The sequence below is a fragment of the Puntigrus tetrazona genome, chromosome 19 (assembly GCF_018831695.1).
Source record: "Puntigrus tetrazona isolate hp1 chromosome 19, ASM1883169v1, whole genome shotgun sequence".
Taxonomy (NCBI): domain Eukaryota; kingdom Metazoa; phylum Chordata; class Actinopteri; order Cypriniformes; family Cyprinidae; genus Puntigrus; species Puntigrus tetrazona.
In genome coordinates, this window is record NC_056717.1 from 8047394 (window position 1) to 8058999 (window position 11606).

The window sequence follows — 11606 nt, forward strand, 5'->3', positions numbered from 1 at the left end:
AGCTCTGAGAGGTTTCTTAAATTTGCTACTTGATATGAATGGCCAGTAAGAAAATGGCTTTCAGCAGTACAAGAAAAAAAAACATTTTAGAATATAAATTAAATTGCAAGAAGATGTAATATGTATGTACAATATCTGTTCATAAATTTAAAAAAATGTTGTAAAAGTATGTTTCTTATTGAAAGAATAAAGTCCAAATGTAGTTTCTAGATTCATACAACATGTGCTTTCTGCTTATATTTCTCATCTTGGTTTTGGTGAATGGCACGCTTGGCTTTACTCAAGTGCATGCTTGCAAAAGCCCTCAATTTCAAATACCACAGATTCATCAACATAACAAAACAAGAATATGAGATTCAAAAACGTTTGAGAACAACTGTCGCAATTAAAACCTGGCATCCTCTCCCTTACATAGAATATAAAAATCATTTATCCAAGAAAATGATTTTTCATCAATGCTATTATTAGCCGTCCTCTTGATTCATCGTAGTATTTGCTTCATTCATTAGGCTCTAATTTCCTCTCTGAGTGATAAGGATAATAATATCGAGTGATGATCGTGGCCTTCTGGAGCGTCTGCCACATTGGCCTCTTTTTCCAGTCCAAAAAACAGACACTAATCGAGGGCATGAGTCATAAACCAGAGTGCATAATCTCAACATCAAAGGCCAGTATTCTAAGCTATACGCGAGGACTTCCAGCAGAACAAATCCTCCCATCGCTTACGACGTCCCCACAGCACTGCTTTCAGGTTCAACCTGGCAGCAGCTGGTGAAACTGCTGATTAAATGTGAGGAAAAGCTCGGCCACCGTCACTCACATCTGTGCTTAGTATTTGATCCGAATTAGTCGCAGCCAGTCAGATCAGTGATTGGGTGCATTTGACGCTTAATTAAACGCACTGTCAGGCCTGCAGGTCATTTTATGAGCAGGCCTTTTGAAATGCAGGACGGACAAAAGACGCAGGTTTGTGCAAAAATACAAATACGGATAATCCCAGGCTAATGTCCTCCTTATATCTCAAGAACGGACCGGGTCTGGCTGCTGCGGTTTCATCATAATACTACTGCTATTCGTTCCATTATAAAATGCATTACTGAGGTCACACCTGCAGAAAAAATAGATTTCACGCATGATGCATCTGCATTTTCTTCACAGACCGCATTTGTGTTGTGGCTCTGCCTGGGATTCATAAACGTGGTCCATATGCGTCCGCCTTATAAGTTGCTCATATAACAATGCATTACGCTGAACCCGCGCATGTAAGATGCTGGCGGAAAGTGCATTGCATACATACAAATTAAATTGCCCTTCTTACACTGGGAAGAAGGTTCTCATCTCATGGTAACAGTCCACATCACTTACCCGCTGGAGCAAATGTTGCTCAGTGCTGTAGTGGATGTCTAGTCTCTGTCCAGAGCGGGAATGAGATTCAGCCTCAACTCTTTGAAGCTGGTTGTGAAACCTAAGACTCCTGCGAGGGCTGAGAGGGTTTCTATGTTGTACAACACTCAATACGTCACAATATATAAGACCCACTGGCTAACCAGATTAGCATTCCTACTGTACAAATATGACAACAAAATATAAACCGCGATATAGAAAGTAATCTTGTACATACAAAAAAGTCATTGTACACACTGGTAAAATGTTTCCTTTAAGCATCAAGCTTAGTTGTTTACAGACAGAATGCCTTAAGATGTTATTTCACGCTGTTTGCATCTTAGACCAGGTGATAGAAGGGCGTTTTGATCTCTCTGGACGCCTCTAAATCACAATGAGGATGCTTAGTAACTTTATTAGTTACTGAATTATATCCTGTAAAGCAGACGTTACACACATTATATCTCGTCGTAATTTAATTAATTTCACTTTAAAAATAAGAGTCCTGATGCAACGTGACAGATGATGCAACATACCGTTGTCACTCCTGCCACCGCACTTCATTATTCGGCGCATTTTGACATTTAACAGAAAAAGTAGCTCGCTTTTATTAGAATAATTTATTAAGATACTTTTGTTAACGGTGGTGGTTTACAAAATGAGCAAAGGATTGAGGATTAGCCATAAAGGAAATCCTGTGGAAAAGAAGTGTTTAATTATATTGAATGTGCCCTATGCAGTGTACTGCAGATCCTAAAACTATATAAAAAAGTGTACTTTGTAATGTTTTATCTTTTTTGTGTTTTAAAGAAGTATTTATTTTAATAAATAGGATTTATTATAATTTATCTAGATAAATGTATTACTTTAAATCCATTAACATATTTATTGACATATCACCATGCAGAGTGATATATAAAATTAGGAGTGTTAAGTTAAGATGTACTTATGGGTCAAAAATGCACTGTAAAGTTTTATTACATTCAGATTGCATTTGTATGTTCTTTAAAGTATATTCTTTCCAAAATACTTTTATTTTTAAATATATGCTAAAGTGTATTTCTTCTTTCACATGGGATGGGAGAAAGTCATTACTTTTTAATGAAAGCATTACGAACAACAAATATTGCTTCTCTTTGGAATAACGTGCACCAAATGAACTGTGCACAATAAAACCAGGAAGATGTGTTAAAACATAAATATGAAGTGTCAATTTGATTGACTTTAAGCAGCTTATGCTTTTTTAATTAAATCTACATTAATAACTATTTGTTTAGTCGGTTCAAGACATATTATGCTAATTTAATGAAAATGTGCTTGATACTTACCTGAATTTCTCTGTAGTTACGCTGCCACTCTCGTAAATAACCACACTCCTGTGTACATATACAGGATTAAGCCTCAGAAGACGAACACTGACAACTGTATTTATCTTCCGTGTGTACATGTCCAAATGTAAAGTCTTTAAAGGTGGCCAATTCCAGTCAAGTAATTGGATGTAGTCATTTGTAACATCTCCATGTACACTGTAGTAGTATCAGCAGTGCTTAGCGTGAAACAAGCTTTATAGGCTGAAACTGCAGTACCACTAAAAAGCGCAAGCATTTCTTATCTCTACAGCACTCTTACCCATAGACATAACAAGATACGCCCACGCACTGCACACAAAGGGTGAAACATTATCGAGCTGGACTCTGTTAGCCACACAAAAGAAAGGCAGGGACGGAGGGGAGGGGGATAACAATCAATAACGCGTAGAACCTTACAGCCAAGGCCTTCGACTAGCACTGCTTCTTTTTCCCAGCTTGCCTTGCTCTTGGTTAATGAAATCTGTTTAGCCATGGCTTGTGTTGACCCTCAGGTCTGTGGGAAGTAATGAATGGAATTCATCATTTGGAGCAGAATAAACACAAAACACAAAGCCTTTAGACAAAAACACACGGCTGTTTGGGGATTTTGAAATTAAGGAATGCAACTGGCAATTAACACCTCAAACATTACAGTACTTTTTTAGCGCTTTACAGAAAAATATGTAATAAAGTAATATTATAAAATATTGCTATTTATTATTATGCACGTACACGCTTGTCTCTGTGGACTGTGGTGACTTCCATAGACTTCTATTACTTGTATACTGACAAAACAACATTTTTATCCCCTAACCTTAAACCTATACTCCTTTACACGCTCAAAAACATATAATTTTTTGGAGTGCATGTAATATTACTATTATAATATTTTGTATTTTATACTACTTGCATATTCAATTTCATAAACATTACTTTATATTTTTATACTTGTTATTCTCTCTCTGTATATATATGTATATATATAAATATATATATATATATATATATATATATATATATATATATATATATATATAGAGAGAGTAAAATGAGCTAAACTTTTATTTTATCATTCACATTTCTTGTAATCTATTGTCATTATTTCACTGATTAGATATACTATATAATTTTATAAAGTGCACAACATGAAGGCTTTAATATGTAAAACAGCTAACTAGACCAAATTCAATACTTTCACGCATTTGACACATTTGTTTATCCAAAGTGATTTACAGTGCATTTGAACGTCATTTTATCAGTATGTGTGTTCTCTGGGAATTGAACCCATGACCTTGTTGTTGCCGGCTCCGTACTCTAACAGAGCTACACTAATTACAAGATTTACTGCCAGATGTTCCTAGGTGAAATGTAATGCCTTTATTCTTTTCCCGATGTCAATATCAGGTTAGATACTGCATGATACAGCAAAATTATAGTTTTTTTCAAAGCTGGGCTGTAGATCACCTTACTCCTGTGGCGTAACCTTATCGATTCCTATCTAGCAGATTGATAATATATTTGCCTCTGCTAACGCGTTAAGAAGGCCAAAGAAAAACAGCAGCACAATTCACAAACAAATAAAGGGCAGCTTTAACTGCCTGCATTTACTGACTCTCTATATGTCTCAAGGCAAATATCGATCGATTCCCATGTCTAAACTCCACAATCCAGCCGTGCTCATCCTCTGTAACAGGGCAATATTTAACTCTGCTGTGGTTTCCTTACATCTCTCAGGCCTGCATGCATTATCCATTAGCCAGGTCTTGTTTGAGATTTGGGCCTGTAATCTGATACAGGCGAAGTAGATTGCATTGCACTGGATTAATCCGCCGTGGCTAACCAGGGGTGAACGAGGCGGGAGGAATCGATCGATTTTCTGATTTCTCTCAAAGCGATGTACCTCCATCCTCCCACTACTACACAACTTCACCTAATGAATATTCAGCCCAGCACCTGCAAGCTTCTGGCGAGGTTTAGTTCTTATCCAACCAGGAGAGGCTGCTGGGGACAGATGTCGTGAGAGAACAGAACAGATGACACAATCTCTGTTTTTCACAGTCTTTCCTGCAGGAACAAGAGAGGAGCAACTGCAACCAAACCCTCTTATCAAACGGCACAGGATCTAAATCGCACACGAGGGTGAAAATGCCGTCAGTGTAATTGATCATGCTCACCTTAGACAGACCCTGCACACCAGATAGAGTTTCCCAATGAACATCGCACTGAGACTTGAGAAACCACTGACCAGGAATTTCAGCAAGTTGGCTTTAAAGGCATAGTAGCCATGGACTCTATAACGTGGTTCTGTGGTATCTCAGCCAAGAATTACGAATCGGATCTTTCAGGTTTTTCTAGGTTGAGACTAGATAGGTTATCTAGTCTCATACACCGGTGGTAATCAAAACACATCATTTTAACAGAGGCCAGAGATGCTGAGGACAAACAGAAAGAGGAGAAAATACTGTAGCAGGTGGAGCAAATCGCTGTTCATGAAGCTGAAAATATATTGTAGGAAGTAAACATACATTTAGAATTGGGGTGAACGTGTCTCTTAGGGAACTCACTGTTTTCTGACAAGTTTACCTGGTGTTTTCTTGCCTCTGTGTAATGCATTTAGACATCAAAATTTGCTCTGGCTGCTCTGCCGTACAGAAATATTTGTGAAAGCTCTGACAGTTGAATGCTTGGTCCTGCAAACTTTATTTAAAGGGGCTGGAAAGGAAACCAGCATGTTGATCAGAGCTTTCATTCGCTGGAATCCTCTTAAATATCTACATTCTGATTGGTTAATGCAGAACCGCATCATAGCTCAAGACCATAAAGCTGACCTGACTTCAACTCTCCTTGATGACCATATCATCTGAGACATTGAAAATGAATGACTTACTGCCACTTTGATGCTGTTATTGGCAGTGGTGGCAGTCTGCGCTCCTTTATTTAATAACGGTAACTGCTGTTCCATAACCGTTCTGCCTCAAATGTTTGCGTGAATCCTTTGTGATCCTGTTTCATACACAGAAGTGAGTATTACTTTTTTCTGATTTTGACAGGTAAATGTGGTGTTTTTTATATTTATGTCCACGTGAATGGCTGGGTTTTCCAAACAACATTTCCCAGACTATAACACTCTCCACAGCAGATGTGAAACTTTCCTTCCTTGACCATCACTTGAATTTTGTGTGCTCTGTGTTAGCCTTCATTGCCCTTGTGCACCAATGAGCCTTGGGTGTCCAGCACTCTGTAGCCAGTCTGTGACAACTGTTGGTAAATTCTCACTGATTGAGAACAGAACCGTGCCATTTCAGAGACGGCCACTTTGCCATATCAATTTGTGCCATTTCAAATCTCTGCCCATTTCTCCTGAATCCAACATGTTAATTACAAGACCTGATAGTTTATCATCCGATCTATCTGATCTGTGTACTATATTATAAATCGCCTAAAAGTGAGTGCTGTTTTTACATTTTTTAGTTAAGTCTTATTTTATAAAGTCTCTTATGTTCACCAAGACTGCACTTACTTCATCTAAAGTTAAAATAAATATTTTCTATTTAAATATATTTAAAATATAATTTATTATTGCAAGGGAAAACTGAATGTTCAGCTTTATTATTTCACTACTTTGGTTATCACTTTTTTAAAATCAGAATTCTTTGATAAACAGAAGTGTCACAGAAATCTTTTTGTGACATTAAATTTGATAATAGATAGATAGAAAGTCACTTTCTATATAGATTTCTTCAAGCCTTGGCTAGACAAAAGCTATTGAACATCTTTACTCATTGCACAGGAAAAAGATTGTACAATGACCTTTCAGGTAACACACCCTTTATATTCAGAACCTTACAGTAACAGAGATAATTTACGGTCTTAAGATAACCTTGTAGTAACATCCCTGTGTGACAACTAGCCTATCTCTGGTCTCTATAATATAAAACATAAATGGAATTTATTCCATATTATCTTCCGATCTCTATACTTCTATCATTAGTTTGTATTTTTATGATATTTTGTACCCATGTAGTCACATACAACAAAGAGGTATAAAACTAAAATGCAATTTCTTATTCTTGCTCATAATAAGATCTTATATGAGATGTATGTTTTATTATATTATACAATAGCGATAACAAGTGTCCTCTAGGTTTTCAAGTGAAACTAATTCGCAAAAACATAATATGAAACAGTTGCAGCTCACAAAACATTTGCTTTACATTATATTGTGGATAAGCATAGAACCCACTTGATATATTTGTCTTGTTTTCAATGAAGTTCATAGTTTGTGAGAAATGGTGCCAGCATGAAAATTATACTCCTACTTGCACTATTCTGTTTGAGGCAAATAAAGATGGGAGTTTCTGCTTTCATTATTCTTTATAATGAAATATTCAAATCCCATAGAGCCCAAGAAAAAATTACAATGAAGTTTGCATGCAATGAAGCTATTTCTTAACCGGGGAAACGAGTAAAAGCATCTCAAAGGCACATAACGCATTCAAGATAGTATCCAACGGGTACGACAATAGTGTTCTTATCCAAATTAATGGAATCAACATCAGGATGAAAGGTGAACCCCATCATTATTTTGTTTCTCGCTTTCAGCTGGCCGATCAAGTCAGGAGTTCGACAGGCATGAAGCTGTCATTACTACAGGAAAATAACTAAGATTACAGCTGAACTAAATATAATAGCTGCAATTTGCAGGCCATCATTGGTACTGAAACGCAAAGCTTGAAAACAACACTGTTACCTTTACAGCAACTGATCATTTCTCGGGCAGTCCAGTAGTGCTTGATTTGTAAGATACAAATGCATGAGGCAAATACAAGTGTCAATAGTAAAGATAAGCTAAAGCTCAATGAATTGACATATTCAAACAGCACTACTTTTTAAAGGAACAGTGAAAGTGCTTTTAAAAAAAATATTAAAGAATAACAATATTAAAGCCACTTTACATTTGAGCTGAACACTCTATTCTAAATGAATTCATAGTTTGGACATATCATTATGCCATTGACACAGGTGTGTTTCAGCACACACTCACAGCAAACAGTTCAAAAGAACAGCGTGATAAACTATATTTGCGCGCTGTCCTTGAATGGGTGCTCACTGTGGGCTCTCCTGAGGTATTCGCAGTCATCACCACAGGTTTCACGGCCAGTCAGCTCAAATCTCCAAAATCCTCCCAGACATCGGCCTTGACATCGCCAATGGCCCAACTCCACTCACACAGATAGCATTTTCAACAGGTTTTTTTTTTTCCACGCGCTGGGCCTGAATGACATTCTCCAGGGAAAATGTGTGACTGATGTGACAGAGCAAGGTATGAGGTTGGGCTGAAAGACTTAGGGGCCATCCAATCGCTCACGATTAGGCACAATTTGCTGCCAGCGACACGCTAACAAGACCCCAGAGACGGCACCATGCAGGTCAGTGACGCTGCTTCTGCTGACAGAGGGCTAATTAGTGACTCAGACAGAAGATTAAGCTGGTAATACAAAACCATCCATTTAACACTCCACTGGCAAATAACTTTCCTTTCTCTTAACCAGTCCATCAATCACAGCCAGGATTAGCTAATCAGAGCCTCCTGGAAATGTGTTGAAATGTAATTAGTGTAAACACTGGAAAATGAAACTGTCCGTTGGGTTTTAAGAAAGTTATTTTGAATGATGGATCGCCCAGATGTGTGCCTTTTTTTTGGTAGATTTTAATCTTACCCTAAGTGATTAAATGAAGGCAGGCGAGCTTTGTCCATGAGTGTGTGTTGTCGCTCTCTCACCGCTAGATAAAAAGAAAAAAAAATCTATTATGAAATAATATTGGTGGTCAAAACAAGTGTGGAGTCATGGTGCTTGTATTGAAGACTTGGATTTGAGTTTGGGCTGTGTTGTTCCATCCTCCCTTTCATTGTGGAAAATGGTGACAAAAAAATAAATAGTTCACTTTGAACCTATGGTGTGTGTGATGTTTATAAAGTATATTTTGAGTGCAAAACTTTGCATATTCACTTTATGTTAAAATGTTCTAATTGCAAATACTGTGGCTATAATATTTACAACCTTTAATGCTTTTGAAAGAAGTGTTTTATATTCATTCAGGCTGCATTTATTATATAGATAGATACATACATATAAAAGCAGAAAAATCTGGGTGGCTGGTAAAATTGTACTTTCAGCCACTGTGGCTGCTGAGCCAAAAGGTAATTTCATTCCTCCGAGCACTGTAATAAAATAACATTGGTTTCTGCCTTCACGGTATATCAACAAAAAAAAAAAACTGTGCTGAAAACCTAATATCAAGACAGGGTTAAGACAAGTGACCCTGTTCAAGCAACTCTCCAGTCTTATTCCTCCTTAACACACACACACACCCACACACATCTCACCCTCTTACCACTCCATCCCACTCAACATCTCAGAGCGACATGTTCCTCATTGGGATGCAGCATGGGTCCCCAGTGGCTGTTACCAGATTTACCTCTTTAGAGGACTGGGTGTGAGGGCAGAAGACTGAATAAATAAAGGAGTCACTCCACTCTCTTCTATTTCTCATTCATACTCTCAAACCTCTTGCACACTCACATGCACACCAAAACAAGCAGTCCCTGAATCTTACTTAGTACCGACAAAACAAAACCTAATATAGATAGTATTTTCATGCAAATTTAATTGCATGTAGTCCTTTTACATTTGTAAAATAGAAGTTTTTGTCCTTGGGGCTGCATGAATAATTTCCATTGACATTAATGTTGCATGGTTTTGTATGTGACTGGATGGGTAGAGTAAATGTTGAAGATGAGCTAATTCACATGAAGGTGCAGCTGTATGCTGCTTTATTCAAAAGACACCTTTTAATTCAGACTGGTTTCCAAGGCACCATAACGTTTTAGAAATCATCAAGTGAACATTTAGTAAATAGAATGCCTTTTCACAAGAGAAATTGAGTCATGAGTTCATAAAAGAATGAATAAAAGTACTCATTTCAACTTTATGAAATGCACAGACAGTTGTACAGTATTTTACAGGCAGTGGTGGTTATGAATGCTTCAGACATTGCATTTGGGCATATTTGCTGCTTCCTACCTATGTACACTTAAGAAGTCAGTATTTTCATACTTTTGGTTGCGACCATTGAACAATACATTTTTTAAAAAGTAATAACATAGCATGTACAGTTAGGCCAAAAGAGACAAGCTACCTGGCCTAAAGGTACCTGGGGACACTTTTAGCGAGACACTAAATACATTCCAACAAGAACATATCACTTTTAGTTTCCAAAAGTAATGAACACTAGCTAAAACTCAGACACCTTTTATTCCTTTTCACACAAATTTCGATTAGTCACTTTCTGCACAATTACTGGAATATCATGTTATGACTTTAAAACAATATTAATATTCTGGGAGAAAGCTGATTCTTTGAACGTTAGCATCACACATAACATACTTCATATCTATGGGTTTTCATGGACGGCTAGTTTTTAGGTAGCGCACAGAGTACAGAGATGGGTTTGGTTTGGTGTAGGGCATAGGCTATCTCCAGCAATAAAGAGCATTAACTTTTAACAACAGTTCCTGAATATATGAATTCTGAACCGCTGCAAAACATACATATTTTAATGTAATAAAATCACAGCAATACATACCTATTTCAACGTAATAAGATGTTATGATGATAATTTTTTAGCACTTATAAACGTATTGGTACATATTTCATATATCTCTAAAAAGTGCCCCAGGTACATTTAAGGCATATTGACCATTGTTTCTTTTTTATTTTTACTTTTCGCTACTTACACTAGCGCAAACAAAAACTATAGAAAAACAAAGACGGTTCACTCCGACACTTATAAACGGGAGAAACTGCAACACATTATATGGCAGAGTAGTGTTTGTGAAGTTTTTATTATCTACATCTTGGATGGCCCGAGGGTGAGTACATTTTGAGCAAATTTTCATATTTCTGTGAACTATTCCTTTAATTGCACAAGACTCAGTTGGGTTGGTTTGACAAATTTTACTGATTTACTCATTCAAGTTAGGTATGTAAGCAGAGTTTGTAGTTTAAAGCTGACAAATCCCATTTCCAATTTGCAGAACCACTGTCCACAACTAAATGAAGGTCAGCACAAGAATTATTATTTTGAGTCTATGCAAACACACACACACACACACACACGCACATACCATAGTTATATAAAACATCTCTGAAAAAGAGAATTCTGCAAGACAGTATTTTATCAGAGATGATCCAAAGAGAAAAAGATCTTACGAGTTGTGCTGAATCCATAATTAATCTGGGATGTTTGTCAAATCTTTTGACAAAGTACTTTAAAATCACTTTGTTAGATCAATACATGCTCTTTGAAGATATTTCACTAAACAAACTTTTGAGGAAACTTGTTTTTTTTCAAAACTTTCAGTTTAGATGCTATGCAACTAGAGATGTGGCGAGAAAAGCTGTTCTCCTGTTATCCGTAGCTGAAACCATGATATATTTATACAGTTGTTGGGATTGATAAATTGACTTGTCCAAATGAATCAGTTGATTCAGCAAGTGTTCTTCATGTATGTACATCAAGCAGGCAGGTCTCCATATATATAGAATGGGCTAATGGACGCTTAATGTAAAGATGCATAATAGATGATAATATTATATTTCGCATGGATATGGATACTGACTGTTCACCTTAAGAAGAGTGATTAATGCTGTCACTGCCTTTTGCATGTTTTACAACAGTACACAACAGTCACCTCTATCCCTATTTTCTCTGTTTTCTTGAAGGAGTCAATGAAAAAGACATTCATAATTGGACAGAATGGTAAAATTTTCATGAAGGTGTCACTGTGTACTCTGTTTCTTGCTTTCATGC